A 19,278-nucleotide genomic window follows, 5' to 3' on the forward strand; every position below is an offset into this window, starting at 1 on the left:
AGTACACAGGTGTTTTCGCATTTGCTCCATCACCATTGCCTATTCGAGGGTTGCTCCATCTGCGTTAAATGATGTGATTCACCTCGCATGACATGTGGCTGATTTGTCAGTGATAACTTACTTATGGGGCAGAAACTTGGAGCTTAACAAAGAAGCTTGAGAACAAGTCATGCACCGCACAAAGAGTGATGGAACGAAAAACGTTAGGCCTAACTTCAAGAGACGGGAAGAGAGCGGTGTGGATTGGAGAGCAAACTGGGATAGCCGGTATTCTAGTGGACATTGTAAGGAAAAAATGGAGCTGGGCAGGCCATGTTATGCATTGGATGGATAACCCGTGGACCGTTAGACAGAATGGATACCAAGAGAAGGGAAGCACAGTCGAGGACGGCAGAGAATAGATGGGGTGATGAAGTTAGGAAATTTGCAGGCACAAGTTGGAATTGGCTAGCGCAAGGCAGGGATAATTGGAGATAGCAGGTAGAGGCCTTCGTCCTGCAGTGGAGATAAATATAGGCTGATGATGATGTCTGGTGATCACGTCAGTGATGTGAATCCAGCAGGTTTATCAGCATCGCCAAAGAAGGGGGTACAGCTAGAGCTGCTGGACGAAAGTACGAAGTGGACGTGCGTACATCCGCGAATGGAGACCTTTTTTGCAAAGATTAAAGCGCTGTTGTATACAGTGGAATCTCGATGATACGATCACGGCTAATAGGAATTTCCGGATGATTGGAATTGTTCTGTGGTCCCGGCCGAGCCCCATTACTTTGCAACGTGCTAGAGAACGGTTGTTACGAATCGATTTTTGCCCGGCGTCGGTTGATACGAATAAACGCCGCCCCACCGACGGCCGCGAAAGAGAACAGCGCGCAGTCACGCGCTTTCTCCCTTTCTCCTTTGGGGCGGAGGTGCGGACGCGGCGCCGGACAGCGCAGAGGCCGCGACTGGGTGCAAAGAGTTTAAAGCGGTGGCACTTTTGTTGCTTTTGTGCTTTTCCTCCTTTTCCACGGGCCATCGACCGGACGGAGTGGCTGCTGTGCTTCGGGCCCCGTTCTTTGTGTTTGCGCCATTTTGCCTAGTCGCAGCGAGCTATGTCTACCGAGATGCGACCTCGGCTGATTCGCGCGGCCGTACGCTGAGGCGCGGGAGCATCTGTTGGCGCATCTTCCGTCGACTGCGTTATCGGGGCCGATAGCACAGGGCGATTGTCGGTTTCGCTGCCCGAGTCACGTGGTGCAAGATAGCGCGGCACGTTCAGTCGGGTGCTCCTCCGGCCTAATCGCCGTATTTTTCTAGCCGTAGGAGGCTTGCGCTTCCGTATTCCAAAGGTCCAAAAGGTCCTTTGTCTAAAATTTCTTCTTGATCCAACGAGCGACGATCCATCACTAACCTGGGAGCTCTCAGTAATCCGAATTCTACGTGTCAAGTGAAGACGTCGGCGTGGTTACGAAGCAGACAACTGCGGTTGCCATCTTGCCCCTGTCACAGCAGCAACCAATGGAGAGACTCCTTTCTGCACAGCAGCCAGTAGGAGGCCCGCTTTCATCGGAGGACCCGTGTGACTACCTATTGCAGACCCGCGCTTCTTTTGTGTTTGTGCGTTTGTTACAAGATGGCGGCAATGGATGAATTGAGAAGCGGAACGGCGAAACTTTGAGCTTTCGAACTATACCAAGATGGCGGTTCTCGGTGGTGGGAAATACGAGATTTATCTCTGTGAACTGCAGTGATTTTGCGCGATTTAAAGCTGTTTTCTCACCCTGCACACTGACGAATTAATCTTTTTCGGGCACTTTTAGTGCGTTTTCAGCCAAACCATTTTGATACAGTGTAGATTAGGCGTTGCAGATACCGAAACGCGTGATTTTCAAAAATCGAATTTTCTCGCGATTTTCGCGATCTGATCCCCGCATCCCCCCTTAATTTGGCTAGTTTTAATTGCATTTCGATGATACAAATTTTTTCGTTCCGTATCATCGAGATTATTTTCGCGGGTTATATGCACGGATTGTATTTTTTGTGGACTGCTGTAAATCGGGTTGCACAGGGTGGCGAGTTATACGTGGAAGAATACAGTGTGTCAAAAAACAATCTACTTACCTAACTTGAAACGAAGTCTCATGACATAACGGTTCTTAGATTCTCTTAGCAATTAGATCATGGCAGTGACACATCAAAAAGAGCACTTTATCTCTTAGTGAACTTTCCTAATCTTTCAGTTTTCGTGCACATTATCAGGCACCACTATCACTGTTACTTTTGGTTTCTGATCCTCTTGCTTTTACTTGTTTAACGACTGTTGCTTTCTATCCTGGCCTCAGTGGCCGCATTTCGATGGAGGCGAAATGCAGAAACGCCAGTGTGCTTGCATTGTAGTGCACATTAAAGAACCTGAGGTGGTCAAAATTAATCCGGAGCTCTCCACTATGGTGTGCCTCATAATCAGAACTGGTTTTCGCACATAAAACCGCAGAAAGAAGTGTTGCTTGCATTCTCAATCTTTCTTGTTTTTCTTGTTTTTTTTCCTTTTTGTGGACAAGTGCCTCCAGTGTGCCTGTAGCAATGAAATGGTTTTCAGGAAGGTGGAATCTTGAAATGATGAACTGCGTTAGAACAAGGAATCTTGCAGAATCTGATATTTCCATGAGTGGACTTGTGTTCATCACGGCAGAGACAGTTGCCATCCGCATGTCGAAACTGTGGCTCCAGGGACATTCCTTGTTCATACCACAAGTACCAATCGCTGCTAGTATGCCAACGCGAAAGATGCATGCAGTTGGCATTAGTTGCCGGCTCATCCAAGCTCCTGCCTCAGTGTTTGTGGTGTTTCCTCAAGATGCAATACTAAGTAGCCCAGTGTCGCAACCTTTTGCGAGCGTATGTTTCGGAAGTTTTTATCAAAAAGCTGAGTGCGGCTAATGAAAGATGGTATGGTCTCTTAGATGCAATGTTGTCTGCTGCCAGTTCTTGGTAGTGGAAACAGTGGAAGCTTCGCCGTAACGCTGTTCACTAAAATTTTAGTAAACAGACGGTAAAGAGGATAAAGGCAAAAACCTGCGCGCTCGCGAGACATTCATTACATTACTCAACATTTTCATTCTAATACATTGTTACTTCCTATTCCTTCTTTTCTCCCACGAAAGGTTGTGGGTTCGAGTGCTTTAATTAAACATACCCTAATTAACTGTGCCTTAATTAACTTTTCCCTGGTTTACACCAAATGTCGCGGGTTCGACTCCTACTAAAGGTCGTGGGTTTGAGTGTCTTAATCAACGCTGTTTGAAATAACTGTGTCTTAATTAACACCAAAGGTAGTGGGTTCGACTCGCACTTCATAATGTCAATTAGAATCCAGCTTGGAGATATGGCTTGTTTGCCCATATATCCAAGTAAGTTCGACTCCCACCAAAGATCCTGGGTATGAGTGTAAATTAACTATATCTTAATTAGTGGTCCCCTAATTAAATTTGCATTAATTAACACTAACGGTCGAGGGTTCGACCCCCAATTTCGGTGCCATTGAATTTTAGTGCCATAACGCCGGAAGGTCCAATATAGGTCCAAAATATCTAGTGGCGCATGCTGAATGGCCAGGTATAACTGGGACAAGCACCTTCTAGCGTATATATATAACACATATATCATGGATACACAGATACTACAGTGGAATGTTTGTGGTCTATTGCAGAATCTAGATGACATTAAGGAACTCCTACATAAGGCCAATCCCCCCGCAAGGGCGTCTGCGCAAGCAGGCGTTTGGTGTGTTGCGACACCACAGACGCGAGCACACGAGGGTTGGACCCTCCCACGTTTAAACCGTGGCTTAACCGTGTCCGGGACAAAGGGGATCCTGGGGGTTGAGCCGATGCTGAGTGCTTGGACATTTATGGCCCCTCGGCAGAGGCAACACACCCCTTTGGCCTCGGCTTCACGTAGACAGCACTCCCGGACTGACCCATCCGGGAGAAATCGGTAGTTGCCTTTTCCTATCCTCCTCTCCAACCTTCGTCTTTCTCTCTTACTTTTAATCTTTCCTGTCTTCTTTTCTCTTCTATATTACTTCCGATCTTCTTGGCAGCGAGGGTTAACCCTGTGTGGGTAGCCTGCCTAGGTTATTTCATATTCGGTTATAGTGGTGACGTACAGCTGGCATCTGCAGGGCCTATGTTTACAGGCACTGCAGCGTCCCCTAGTAGGACTCCATGGTGGGTGGCTGGCGTTTTTGCCGAAACATTAATACATATCTGCATGGCTAGTTTTTTCCCCGCGCTTTCTGATAACCCCCAAAAGAGGGGGCGCACCGAAGTTTTTTTTGGGCCGACAAGTTGTGAACTTTCCACGCTACCACGTGGTACATATTGAGAAAACTGAAAAGACCGTGAGAGTGATCTCCCCCTTTATCGTTGCAAAGACTCTGACAGAGACTATAGGACCAGGTTACAAGGCGACGAGGATGGCCAGCGGTGACCTCCTTCTAGAACTCCGCGATAAGAAACAGCATGATAAACTACAGAATCTTGTGTCGTTTGGAGACTTTCCTGTGACTGTGACCCCGCACTGCACCATGAACACCACCCAGCGGTGTTATTTCTGATGACGACCTGTTGGAGCTCACCGAAGATGAACTTTTGGAAGGATTCAAAGAACAAAATGTTTTGACTGTAAAACGAATCATGAGGCAAGGAGCTAAAGACAAAACATATAATTCTTACTTTTGGTTCTAGTGTTCTACCCGAGACCATTGAAGCCGGATACATTAAATTACGTGTCAGGCCATACATGCCAAACTCTCTTCGATGCTTCAAGTGCCAAAGATTCGGCCACAGTTTGCAGAACTGCCGAGGCCGTCAGACTTGTGCAAAATGCAGTGCAACTGAGCATCTCTGAATCATGCGAAAACTCTCTCCACTGTGTGAACTGTGATGGGGAGCACGCCGCATACTCGCGGTCCTGCCCATCATGGAAAAGAGAAAAATAAATTGTTACAATCAAGGTAAAAGAGAATGTATCATTTATGTAGGCGGGTTTTATACCTGCCAAAGAACACCTTTGCCGAAGTGGCGCGTCGGGGGGCAGCGTCGCAACGGCTTCCGGCGGCTGTCTGGCCCCAGACACAGTGAGCCGGCAGTAACGCCATCCGCCCCCTCGGCAGCTGCAGCTAGCGCTGCTCCGCCAACTCACAAGAAGGGGCCATCGACCTCCGGGCTAGTGGCCTCCAGGGCCTCGTCCCTCGAGGCGAGGCCTTTTCGTCAAACCAACCGCTCGCAAGAGCGCGTGTGCAGCGCCTCGCAAGAGGCTATGGACACAACAACCAGCCAGACGGTGCCACTAGCGCCTAAGGAGCCGCGAGAGTCTCGCGATCGCTCCAAACAAGAAAAACACCGCATCACGGCGCCCGGAAAGGGCTCTGTGAAGTAATTCCTCTTTTGTAACACACAGCACAAAAACCACATTCAACATGGATGCACAAATACTACAGTAGAATGTCCAAGGACTCTTCCACAATCTTGATGACATCAAAGAACTCCTACATAAGTATAATCCAAAGGTGCTGTGTGTCCAAGAAACACACCTCAAACACACGCAAACGAATTTTCTCCGACAATACGCCATTTTTCGTAAAGACCGCAATGACACAGTCGTGTCTTCCGGTGGTGTGGCTATTGTAGTCGACAGAGGTATTTGCCTGCCGGGAACTAAAACTTTGTATGCCCCTAGAGGCAGTTGCTGTCCGAGGGGTGTTGTTTGACAAGCTGGTCACTGTAAGCTCTATATACATCCCTCCCAATTATCAACTACATAAAGCTGAATTCCAAAACTACATAAATGAACTTCTGGAGCCATACATAGTTGTCGGAGATTTAAACGCACATAACACTTTGTGGGGAGACTCGCGTTGCGATGCGAGAGGTCGCCTAATTGAAAATTTTCTGTTTTCTTCAGGCGCATCATTACTTAGCAAGAAAGAGCCTACGTATTACAGCGTTACACATAACACATATTCATCTATTGACTTAAGTATAGCATCGAGTACACTAATGCCATACCTGGAGTGGTCCGTTCTCAAGAACCCCTTTGGGAGCGACCACTTCCCAATTATGCTAGGCTTAACAGAACGAGATAGATGCTCGCCACACGTTCCCCGATGGAAGGTTGACTCAGCTAACTGGGAACTTTTCCGACAAATAACATATTTAGACCGGGATGACATTGCCTCTTTTAACATAGGTGATGCTGTGGCGTATATAACAGGTTTTATCATTGACACTGCTGAAAGGTGCATACAACAAACTAATGGACTGGCTAATAAACGTCGCCTGCCTTGGCGGAATGATGAATGCCAAAAAGCACGTAAAAAGCAAAATAAAGCCTGGGGATTGTTTCGCAACTCCTTAACAGCTGAAAACCTGATAAATTTTAAACAAGCAAAGTCACAGGGCAGAAGAACACGTCGATGTGCAAAGAGAGAGAGTTGGGAAAGGTACATTTCCAGTATAAATTCATACACCGACGAAACAAAAGTCTGGAATAGGGTAAATAAACTAATAGGCCGAGAGTCACATCCTCTACCCTTAGTAAGTAGCCAAGGTGATAGCCTGGAAGACCAGGTGGATTGTCTAGGTGAACACTTTGAATATGTATCAAGTGCATCGCGTTATGCAGAAACTTTCCTGAAGTTCAAAGAACGCGAAGAGCGGCAGCCATTAACGGCAAAGGTTCTTCAAGTGAGGCTTACAATCGACCATTTAGCTTAGCCGAACTGAAAGCATCTCTCACATGTTGCAACAATTCGGCGCCAGGTGACGGTCGTATTATGTATGAAATGGTTAGATACCTACACCCTGAAACACTGAAAACACTCTTATCTCTTTTTAATGCCATGTGGGCGACTGGGTGTATCCCGTCCTCATGGAAAGAAGCCATAGTCATCCCGGTAAAGAAGGCAAAGACCCGTGCTTAGCCAGCAGCTACAGGCCAATAGCTCTAACAAGCTGCCTGTGTAAGCTGTATGAAAAAATGATAAACCGGCGTTTAATCAGTTTCCTAGAAAATAACAAAATACTAGACTTCTGGTATACTAGACTACAAGAAATACAAAATACTAGACTACAAGAAATACTGGCTTCCAAGAAGGTAGGTCGACAATAGACCACCTTGTTCGCATCGAGGCAAACATCAGAGATGCATTTATTCATAAACAGTTTTTACTTTCTGTATTTATAGATTTAGAGAAAGCGTACGACACGACATGGCGCTTCGGGATTCTGTGAGATCTTTCTGCGATGGGGGTCCGCGGAAATATGTTAAACACAGTCGAAAGCTACTTGTCTAACCGCACGTTTCGCGTAAGAGTGGGCAATGTTTTATCTAGAACATTCACCCAGGAGGCTGGCGTGCCACAAGGGGGTGTACTTAGTTGCACACTCTTCATTGTAAAAATGAACTCCCTGCATACAGTCATTCCACACAGCATGTTTTATTCTGTGTATGTCGATGATGTACAGATAGGTTTCAAATCATGTAGCATCGCTATCTGTGAACGACAGGTGCAGCTTGGATTAAACAAATTGTCTAAATGGGCGGATGTAAATGGGTTCAAAATAAACGCACAGAAAAGTACATGCATACTCTTCTCAAACAAAAGAGGCGCGACACCGGTACCAAATCTCACGATCAATCAAGTGGAACTATCCATGAGCAGTGAACACAAATTCCTGGGCATAATTCTGGACTCTAAGCTTACCTTCATCCCCCATTTTAAATATCTGAAGACGAAGTGTCTGAAGACTAAAACTTCGTACGTAATTGTTACAATCAAGGTAAAAGGGAATATATCATTTAAGGAGGCACGTAGGTGGGTTTCATACCTGCCAAAGAACACCATTGCCGAAGTGGCACGTCGGAGGGCAGCATCGCAACGGCTTTCGGTGTACCTTTTAAAAATTCTCGCGCACACAACATGGGGTAGTGATCGAAAATGCCTCCTAAACTTGTACAACAGTCTTGTCCACTCGCGCCTTGATTACGGAGCTTTAATTTATAACTCCGCAATGTCAAGTGCAATAGAAATACTAGACCCCGTTCACCATTTGGGTATCCGCCTCACGACCGGTGCTTTCCGAACAAGCCCGATCCAGAGCCTCTATGTAGAGTCGAACCAGTGGTCATTCCATCTGCAGCATTCATATAGCAGTTTCAGATATTTTCTGACAGTACAAGCAAACAATGAACATCCTTCTTATTCCACCATAAACGATATGACTGCTGCTGCACTCTTCCATAACCGACCTGCAGCGAGGAAACCGTTCTCTTTACATGTAAGGAATCTTAGTAAGCAAATGGGTGTTCCAGTGCTTGAACATCGTCCTATGGCTCCTGCTAAACTGTTACCGCCGTGGCAGTGGCAGATCATAGAGTGTGACACATCGTTCGTAGAGGTCATGAAAGACGCTCCAGAGGCACACATTAAAATGCATTTCTTAGAGCTTCAGTCCAAGTACTCTGTGTACAGAGTTTTACACAGACGCTTCTAGGTCACATGCCGGGGTTTCTTATGCAGCCGTTGGCCCATATTTCTCGGAATCCGGCGTACTCCACCCAGAAACAAGTATCTTTACGGCTGAGGCCTATGCAATATTGTCGGCTGTGAATCATATAACGAAAACAAAACTTCAAAAAACAGTTATATTTACAGACTCTCTAAGCGTTGTGAAAGCCCTGATGTCACTCTGCAAACACAAAAATCCGGTACTCATTGAGCTCTATTCCACTCTATGCAGAGCGTATATATCAAACCAGCGTGTCATTATATGCTGGGTGCCGGGCCATAGACGCATTGAGGGTAATGTGCGAGCAGACCAAATGGCCACATCAGCTACATCGCACAGTAGTAATCATACAGTATCTGTTCCTACAGACTTCAAACCTTTCTTGCGAAAGAAACTGCGAAGCCACTGGCAACGCTTGTGGGACGCTGAAACAAATAAACTTCACATGATTAAACCACAGTTAGGTTTCTGGCCCTCAGCTACGAAAAAGCTACGAAAACTTGACGAATTGATGTCCTATTCTGTCGTCTCAGAATAGGACACGCATACGGCACCCAAAATTTTTTGCTGACTGGTGATGAACCACCAACATGTGGTAGATGTGGTGAGAGGCTGGCCGTCCTCCACGTCCTGCTGGAGTGTCGGGAAGCCGAAACGGAGAGAAAACATTTTCCTGTAGCATACCGCTATCATATCCCTCTTCATCCCATGATGTTTATTGGAGAAGAACCACTTTTTAATGCCAAAGCAATCCTCGGCTTTTTGAACGATGTTGTGCTACATGTTATTAGCCCAATAAGTTCGTGTTCCCTGGTGGAATGAGGAGTACAACGAAGCTCACAGAAATCAAAATAAGGCTTGTAGCCACGTTCGCGACTCCACAACTACTGAGAACTTGATCAGCTTCAAGAAAGTAAAGTCTAAAGGTAGAAGAACATGCTGCTGTACCAGGTGTGTTCTGTTCTTAACATTAGGGGTTTTATGCCTTGCTGCAGAAAGTAGGTGGTTCTCATTGCTACTGGTTACGGATATTCTTTACTCCAGAGATTCTCAAATTGGGTTCCGAAGAATTCAGGGGTTCCGCAAATGGCATCTTAGGGTACCACAAATGGTCGAAACAAATTCGACATCTTGTTTTTACCCTATTTACTTCCACAATATACAGTGTAGACCGCTTATAACGTAAGTCACCGGAGTCACGAATATCTGCACTATAAGCGGTACCGCACTATAACCAAAACAACTATTTTCAAGCCCTGCACGTATGCAAAACATGTAGACCAAGCATGTAGAAACGCTTTGTATTATCGCGCGCATATCGCGATTACGTTTTCGCCAGTGAGCTGGCGAAAACATAATCGCGATGTAGCTGGTACTCTTCAAGCTCTACAGCTTTGCACCGAGTCAAAACGAAATAACTGTTTGCCACAACCGCTGCAGAAAAAACCGTGACACCTAACGATGCCATTATGAACTGCGACTTTGTGGTGCTGAAGGCACGCGCCCGACGCATGCACCGAGCCTCGACAAATTACCATTATACCTTCGCTGCAACAACTGCAGTCGAAACCACGGTCGCTATCAATGCAATCATCGATGGCGACTACGCAGTTTTTTAGGCACGCGGCCGACGCGCATGCAGAGTAAAAAAGAAACTACTGTTCGCCGCAACCGCTGCGGAGAAAACCGCAGCATAGACTCGAGCGTGGATGACTGCTACGCAGTTACGCAAGCCCACGGCCAACGCGGTGTTATGCGCAGCGGTAAACGCAAGAATACAGGCGTTAAAGACACAAATAGGCTCGAAGCGTTCCGGCGTTGCTGTCATTCACGTACGATTTCAACTGATGACTGTGGCGATGCGGACTCCGCCGCTTCGTTTCGGTTGGACGCTAGCGCTGTTCTTGCTCTTTTGCGTCGCACATTTGTGGCGCTCCTCGCTCACCGAGCTCCGAAAGTAGTCCGAATTAACGAGAGTTTGATTGGGGGCATTGAATAATGCATACGCCGGTCGGGACTAGAGGACGAGTCCAAATTGACGAGGGTCGAATTAACGAGGTTTTACTGTAGCTCCAAACTAATTTTGCAGAACACTGCTTAAACTGGCAGCGTCGCTCACACGTTATCTGCACTTCACGACACGCATCGCGATGGGTGCACAGAAACTGAAGCCGCGTTCAGTGCTAAACGCACCGCCGATAAGCAGCCGAGCAAGTTTCTCCGTCGCCTAGACAACCTACGCGCGCATTTTTTTTCGTTCCTCCGCGTCTCATGCTCTTCCTCCGCATCGCCCTCATTGATCTCCTCTCCCATCAGTGGGCGCACCTCGTTGAGAAGTGTGCTCGCCAGCGCCCTTGTCAGCTAGATTTTCCCGCGGAAGCCGCATTATAGCCGGTATTTCGTCTCACGTGGCTGCACTGTAACTACTAAGTGGTTCATTTGGAAAGGAAGGGGTTGGCGCTATCTTCTGCAGCCCTTGAGGGAGCACGGCTCAGCGCCAACGGGGAGGTGAGAGTGGGAGAAAAGCACTGTAAGCGGTATGCGTATACATGGAGTTCTATGGGAAAATTAACGGGAGTCTGAAAAAACCGTACTACATTCGGTCCTGCACTATAAGTGGTTACGTTATAAGTGGTCTTTACTGTATCAACTTACAGTATTTAGGGTTCCGTATAAAGTACAAGTGCGGCAAGATCACGCCTCATGAGCCGTTTACTTTAGCTGCGAGTGAAAGCGTGTGAAGGTGAACGAAGAAAAATGGTGGCTTCATGCGCGCCGTCCTCCTGCGTGCCTTAAGTTGGCGATTGCAGTGCCGGGGTGAGCATACCATACCGTGGTGTGAAGAGTTGCCTTATGGAACTGATAGTAATCTTAAACCGTCAAGGCTCACTGCTGATTTTCTGTTTCACATTGCACACATTTATCCCTTTATTGACGAGTGTTGCATACGAGCAACATACCATGAAAAAATTTTTCTTCCCACGAAGTTTTGGTATTGAGTACGAAGTTTGTGGCCAAAGGTCTTCGGCCAACACTGAATGACAGGCTCTGAGTGTCATTTGCTGTTATAGGGTAGGAACAGAGGATGAGAAAAAAAACATTTGCCACATGACTCAGTTACTTTTCAAAGCGCTGTCAGGAGAGGTAGACCAATGTAAGATGTCCGGCAGCAGGACTGTCACAGATGTTTTGTAAAGCAAGCGAAATGTACCCCTATGGTTCACATATGGCAAGAGCTGTCTGTACAAATTCCAAACAAAGCCATGGGTGTCTTGGGGTGAAGCCCACTTCCAGTTTTCTGCCTGGTGTTTCCCCTTTATGCTGAAAAGGTGCCTGCAAAATATTTTTTTTTATTGGTTATGCTTATTCTCGAAGTTTTTTGCACAGTTAATAGCAAATGCACATTTTTTCAGGATATTTATTTATATGTTGTCATTAAAGGGTGAAGGGGAAACTGCTTCGTTGGTGCAACTCTGGCATCTGTAGTCTTCATCATGCCAGCATTGCGAGACACTCAATACTTACCAGGCCACTGTTTCTACTGCACACTAAAAGTTGCCTCGCGTGCTGTGTCACGCCAGCGTGTCGCCCCCGGGTATTTTCATACTGTCCGAGCAGCTTCGGACTGGCCATTCTTGCTATTGCTTTCAATACTGCACCCTTCAGGCGGAACAGCACAATTTTTTGAAAGTGCGTGTGAATACCCTCTGCCACAGTGCTGAGTTATGTAACGTTTTAGACTTTGTAGATTCTTTGGCCTACATTACATTCCACATAAGGAGCATCACCTAGCGTATACACAAACCATATCCCTGCAAACACGGATATAGCCGACAATAGCATACTGTTAGCAACCATTCCTAATCATCATAATTTACCCACCGGGCTAGCCCTGTGGCTATGGCATTTCACTGCTGAGCTACACTTTGAGGATTTGATCCCCGCAGGGGAGGTGGCAGTTAAACGGAGGTAAAATTTAAAAATCAAACCTTGTGTACTTGAATTTATGTGCACATTAACGAACCCCCTGGGGTCAAAATTATTATGGAGTCCTCCACAACTGCGGCCCTCATAATGCCGATTGCAGTCTTGGTGCGAAAAATCCCAGGAAGTAATTATCTTAATTTCTGTCCAGCCTCTACGCCTGGGCAGCCATATGTGTTCACGGTTCGTCCAATAGATAAATATGCGCACTGCCACTAGCACATTTAATTTCTTTATCTTATGGCAGTATGTGCAAGTCCACAAGGCTGTTGACTAAGACAGCAGCGAATTTCAATTTTTCAAGCTGCCATGTCGCAGGCTTGCTGATCCATAGCCTTGCCACCCTTTCTTTCTTTCTCTGAGGATTTGGTGGAAAGAATGGAGACTTATCTTCTTGCAGACAAGTGTATCATGTGCTGGAGCACACAGCGCATGTGCCTAATTTTGTAGTTCTTGACCATGGTGCATGCGAGAGAGATATGCAAAAGCGGACGTTACAGGAGGTATTGGTACAGCCTAGGCTGGCCACATCAGAAAACACAAGGGATTCCGCATTGTCGTCTGCTGACCTTGCACATTGTAACTAGGATTTCCTCAAGGATGAGGAAGCTATCTCGGTTGCGGTCTAATCTTTACCTACTCTTGATGGAGGCTGGATGTGAAGTCCTTTACCAATGGAGCATGGTTGGCACTCGCCCACTGGCATCAACTACTACTTGTGTTTATGTCGGAAATGCCTTTTGTTCATGTTAGCATTGTGCCTTTGCAGGTGTCAGTGAAAAACACCAGGCAAGACAGGAGCGAGCAGCACAAGTTCATAACAGATTGTTATGCCGACAACAAGGCTATCATCGCCAAGCCAGCGCGCCATGAGGCCCTGTGGGGCTTCATGGCGCGCTGGAGAAGCTTGCCGCTGACCCAGCTCGCCTGATGAACCGAGGTAGGTGGCTCCTTCTTGAGGGCAGGGAGAGATGGATGGTGCAGGCTGAGCTCATTAAGGTGTGTGCCTGCTGCGTGGGGTATTGGGTATCGTTTACGAGGTACACATTGAACTGCTCATTTATTGGATGAACAGAAATATATATACGAGACTAATAAGCTGACAGCAAGGAAGGTAACCAATGTCATTAAAGCAACTAAGGCATTGAATTTATTAGGAATCAAAGAAAACTTTTACAATCTAAATATTTCATTTTAAAATGCAATTATTGCCGCATTTTTGTGCATATAAGACACAACAAAGATTCAAATAATTTGCCATGGCAGTAAAGTCTTATATGCAAATTTCGCCTTAAAAGTGTTGCTTCGCACCTCAAAGCAAAATTCTCTGCCATTTAATGTTTTGTTATCTCCTAAATATAAAAATTAAGATACCCCACCCTCTCCCTACCCCTGCATGTGTAAGCTTGCTTCTCCCCTCTTTCATCGTTGCCCATTCTCCTCCCCTTTAACAGTTGCCATTTTGAGTTTAGTAGATAGGGAATACTGATCGCGACTCCCCAAACTAGAACTCTGATCACGATAAGCTGTGCTCAGCACCTGGCCTAGCTCAGCAGAATCTGAAGGAATAGCTATATTCACAAGGCGGAGAAGATCGCCATTTGAACTTGCGGATAGCGTATCGCATTTATAATCCGTCATCCGTTGTCGTGGTGCTTCCTCAGTGCGCGCAAAGGGCTTCGAGATACGGCGGATAGCGAAATCACGGTTGGGATTTGCGGCTGAGACGTGTTTGCTCCGTCATCGTTGCCTGTTCGAGGGCTTTTCCAACTGCGTTGTGAAGTGCTGTGATTTACCTCGCATGACACGTGGCTGATTCTTCAGTGATCACTGACATACGCGGGCAGAAACTTGGAGGTTAAGAAAAAAGCTTGTGAACAAGTCAAGGACTGCACAAAGAGCGATGGAACGAAAAATGTTAGGCCTAACGTTAAAGACGGGAAGAGTGTGGTGTGGTTCAACAAAGTTGAGATAAAGAGCACCGGCTAAATCGCGATGCATGGCTGAACTATTTGTTGGCGACCAGCTCAGTGGCTAAAAAAATAATGGGGATGTGCACGTGGTAGTCAGTTGCACCTCAGATGAAGACCCGCGCTGCAGCCACACTGCGAGGGAAGTCGCGAGGCCTTCGCCGCTACAAGCGCTAATCTGTGCGTCAAAGGCTCACTGCTGATTTTCTGTTTCACGCCGCACACATTTAAGGTGCAACTGCAACACTGGCGTCTGTAGTCTTCGTCACGCCAGCATTGCGACATACCCAATAGCTACCAGGCCACTGTTTCTGCTTCACACCAAAAGTTGCTTTGCGCGCTGTGTCACGCCAGCTTGTCACCCTCGGGTATTTTGATAAACTGTCCGAGCAGCTTCGGACGGGCTACTCTTGCTATTGCTTTCAATACTGCACCCTCCAGGCACAACAGCACAATTTTCTCAAAGTGCGTGTGGATACCCTATGTCACAGTTTTAGACGTAGATTTTTTGGCCTACATAACATTCCTCATAAGGAGTGTCGCCTAGCGTAATGTTACGCCGAGAAGCGTTTATTTAAATCTGCAGGGCAGATAAATCGGAACGGTTGGCGTGTTGCAAGCCCGGCACAAAAGCAACCAGCCGAACGTCGTCTTCCTTCTCCACCGACAGTCCCCATGGTCATTCGCGCTGTTTCTGCCCTTTGTTATGAGAGCTTGTGACATTTCCCGGTTGGCAGACAAAGCCTGCCGGGCAAGTCAGTCAGTAGTTCGTGAATTGCAAGGCTTCAGGCGGGCAACGTGAGTGACTTCGGTTTTGGCCGAGTGTTGTCCAGTGCTCGTGAGGCGTGCAATGCAATAGTTGACCTCACTGAGGCGTTCAAGTATAACATAGGGCTCAACATAGTCGGCCAAGAGCTTCTGGCACAAGCCACGCTTCCGTAAAGGCGTCCAGAGCCACACAAGGTCGCCAGGATCGAAATATACATGTAGGCGACAACCGTCGTAGCGGATCTTTGACCGGTCCTGTCAGGCCAACGTGCGTAGCCGAGCAATGCGTCGCACCTCTTCTGCTCGACAGAGGACCTTGGTAATAGAGTCATTGTCATGAGCGAGGTAGGGAAACATGGTGTCGAGTGTGTAACGAGGCGGACGAGCATAAAGGAGGAAGAACGGTGAGTAACCGGTGGTCTCGTGTCTCGCAGTGTTGAAGGCATAGGTGACAAAAGGTAGGATGCTGTCCCAGTTCTTATGTGCGGAATCGACATACATCGACAGCATGTTGGGAAGCGTTCGGTTGGTACGTTCGACCAGACCATTGGTTTGTGTATGATATGGCGTCGAGTGGCGGAAGCTAGATGAGCACAGACGAAGGGTCTCTTCAACAACGCCTGCAGTAAATTGTCTCCCACGATCACTGATTATAATGCGAGGAGGCCCATGTCAGAGAATAACGGAATATAACAACAAAATATAAACTTCTGTTGCTGTTGCCGATGTCAGCGCTGCCATCTCACAATAACGGGTGAGGTGGTCTACACACACAATAACCCAACGATTGCCATTGGAGGATCGTGGGAAGGGGCCCAGGAGATCTATGCCGACTTGTTCAAAAGGGGCGCTGGAAGGCGGAACTGGCTGAAGTCGACCATGCGGTGTGTTTGTAGGTCGTTTTTAACGCTGGCATTCGGTGCTTCGGACGGGCTACTCTTGCTATTGCTTTCAATACTGCACCCTCCAGGCACAACAGCACAATCGTGACGCATCTTGGGCCAGTAAAAACGTTCTTGAGCACGGTAGAGTGTTCGTATGGATCCCAGATGACCTGAAGTGGGATTGTTGTGCATGGCACATAGCACTTGAACACGGAGACTCTTGGGCACAACTAAAAGGTAGCGCGCACCAGTGGTCGAGTAGCTCTTCTTGTACAGAACGCCGTCACGTAGGCGAAAACGGCTATCTTCTAAAGGCTCGTGTGCAGCCGCGAAGAGTGGCTGCAAGCTCTTGTCCTTCTGCTGTTCGGATATAAAGGTACCCATATCAGGAAATTCCGGAGATACAAAAGCGATGTATTGGTCGAAGTTGTCAGCGTCGCATTCAGTCATTGGCAGTGGCATCAGAGAGAGGCAGTCAGCATCAGCGTACAGTCGACCGCTCTTGTAGGAAACAACAAAATCGTACTCCTGTAGGCGGAGAGCCCAATGCGCAAGTCGACCAGAAGGGTCCCGCAGATTCACAAGCCAGCACAGTGAATGATGATCCGTGACCACTGTGAAGGGGCGCCCATAGAGGTATGAACGAAAGCGTTGCACCACGAAGATGACCGCCAAGCACTCTTGCTCGGTAACTGTATAATTGCGCTCGGAGCGACTCAAGGAGCGGCTAGCGTACGAGATCACGTGCTCGTTTTCACCAATGCGCTGAACAAGCACAGCGCCGATGCCAACACCACTTGCATCGGTGTGAACCTCTGTTGGTGCTGAGGGATCGAAGTGGCGAAGAATAGGCTGTGGCGTCAAGAGAAACTTTAATTGACAAAACGGTGAGTCGCACTCTGTGGTCCACTCAAAAGGAACACCTTTCTGGAGAAGGTGCGTGAGAGGATGGGCCACGTCAGCAAATCTGGGAATGAATCAGCGAAAGTAGGAGCATAAGCCTAAAAAACTTCGCAATTGCTTGACACTGTGAGGTTCCCTAAATGCCTCTACAGCCAGTCTTTTGTGGATCTGGTCGGATGCCTTCTTTATCGACCTGATGTCCCAGCACAATAGCTTGTCGCTCCCCAAAATGACACTTCTTTGAATTAAGGACCAGGCCAGCCTTCTCCAAGCAGTTCAGCACCAACTCCAGACGCTTGTTATGCTCACTAAATGTTCGGCCGAAGATCACAACGTCGTCCAGGTAGCACATGCAATCTTCCCATTTCAAGCCACGCAGTACAGTGTCCATGAACCGTTCGAACGTTGCGGGTGCGTTGCACAGCCCGAAAGGCATGACGTTAAATTCAAACAATCCATCGGGCGTTACAAATGCAGTTTTTTCGTTATCCTCAGTGTGCATAGGAATCTGCCAGTAACCTCACCGCAGATCAACAGAGGAGAAGTACGAGGCCGCATAAAGGCAATCGATCGCGTCGTCGATTCGCGGAAGCGGGTACACGTCTTTTTTGGTAACATTGTTTAGGCGTCGGTAATCAACACAGAATCGCCACGTACCATCTTTCTTTTTCACCAATATCACTGGTGCTGCCCAAGGGCTAGATGACTCTTGAATGACTCCTTTGGTTAGCATTTCTTTGACTTGCTCACTGATTATCTTGCGCTCTGCGGGCGACACGTGATAGGGTTTTTGTCGAATAGGTTCAGCAGATCCTGTGTTGATGCGGTGGCGAGTTCTAGACACAGGGATCGATGTCGGGCCATCGTGCTGCGTGAAGTCTCATACTGAGGAGTGTTTCACAAGGAGCGCCACCAACGCATCACGCTTATGGTCACTGAGCGATTTAGCGACCATGGAGACAAATTTTGAGTCCACAGGGCGCATGTTACTGGCTTCTGCTGTGTCCGGAAGTTCTGTAATTACTGCCATAGGTATCGGCGAGTCTTCTTGAAATGTGGCCAGCTTTAAGCCTTGAGGCAGCACCGCCGCTTCAGTAGAACAATTTATCGCCCATAGTCGTGTGCGACCATTCAGCACCGATACCATCCAATGAGGAACCAACACGTTTTTCTTTAGGCAGTTCACATGTACAGGGTCCACTGCAGCATCGAACGGGTTGCGAGTGGAACAAACAACTGAAACACCCATCGCGGATAAAGCGGGGACAATGGTATCCTCGGAGATGCAAAATACACTCTCTTGGTTGGGTGAGTTTTCCAAGATCACAGATAAAGCACTTTCGCCCACACTGAGTTCTCCCGTGCGGCAGTCAACATTTGCACCACACAACTGTAAAAAGTCGATCCCTAGAATCACATCGTGGGTGGAACGAGGAAGGACAATAAACTCAGTGTTAAAAACTCGACCACCCAATGACACATCCACATCACAAACTCCGACCGGATATAATGAGTCACCACCCACTCCACGAAAACTTGTGCTCTGGTCCCAACAAAACATGACTGTGCATCCCAGAAGACTTTTAAACAGCACGCTCATGACGGAAACAGTTGCACCCGTGTCGACTAAAGCCATGGTAGACACACCGTCAATACACACATGAACCCTATTCTTCAGCATGAAAATAGTTGTAGGTATCTCAGTCAGCAGCACAGATTTTCCAGCGACCTCACCCCCATCGGTCGCACTGGCTAGTTTTCCGGCGGGGGTGACGGGAAGCGGCGCCGCGGAGATGATGACGGGTTGCACCACCGTGGAGATGGTGATCGATACGCTCAGAAAGCTGGTGGTGGTGTCAGGGTGCGGTCGGAAGCAGGTGAACGGTTACGAGGTCTTTCCTCTCCAAAGTAGCTTCCTAAGGTGTAGGTACGTGCCCTTTCTTCTCGGGAGTGGCTTCCTAGAGCGGAGTTCCCTGGCCACTGGTGGTCCATGATACGACCACTGTGCCACGCCGATGGCATCGATTCCCCATAGCTCGATGGTCGACGTTGGGTGCAGTATCTAGCTATGTGACCTGGTGTGCCACAGCTGTAGCACACAGGCATAGGGTGAACATTGGGATGCTGATGACACTGTTCAGCCGTGGCCGTGCGTTGAGAGTAACCAATATACTGTCGTTGCGAGTCATAGGCAGTAGCTGGTCGTCGTGAGTG

The 19,278-nt window shown here is 47.7% G+C and overlaps 2 protein-coding genes across 4 annotated transcripts in view; one reads left to right on the plus strand and one right to left on the minus strand.

The window, feature by feature from the left end:
* The window catches only part of LOC119437635 (60S ribosomal protein L34-like), a 262,305-nt gene that overhangs the window by 181,338 nt on the left and 61,689 nt on the right, over positions 1-19,278 (minus strand). The window lies entirely within an intron of this gene.
* Positions 1-19,278, plus strand: part of LOC119437637 (uncharacterized) — a 57,015-nt gene that overhangs the window by 25,198 nt on the left and 12,539 nt on the right. Inside the window, exon 2 of one of the 3 annotated variants that reach the window (XR_005189464.2) lies at positions 13,309-13,479. The exons of the other annotated variants lie outside the window; for them this stretch is intronic. The gene's annotated coding sequence lies outside the window, so the exon portion shown is untranslated. The remainder of the gene's footprint in view (positions 1-13,308; positions 13,480-19,278) is intronic. 3 annotated transcript variants of the gene reach the window in all.

Source organism: Dermacentor silvarum, chromosome 1 (assembly GCF_013339745.2).
Source record: "Dermacentor silvarum isolate Dsil-2018 chromosome 1, BIME_Dsil_1.4, whole genome shotgun sequence".
Lineage (NCBI taxonomy): Eukaryota > Metazoa > Arthropoda > Arachnida > Ixodida > Ixodidae > Dermacentor > Dermacentor silvarum.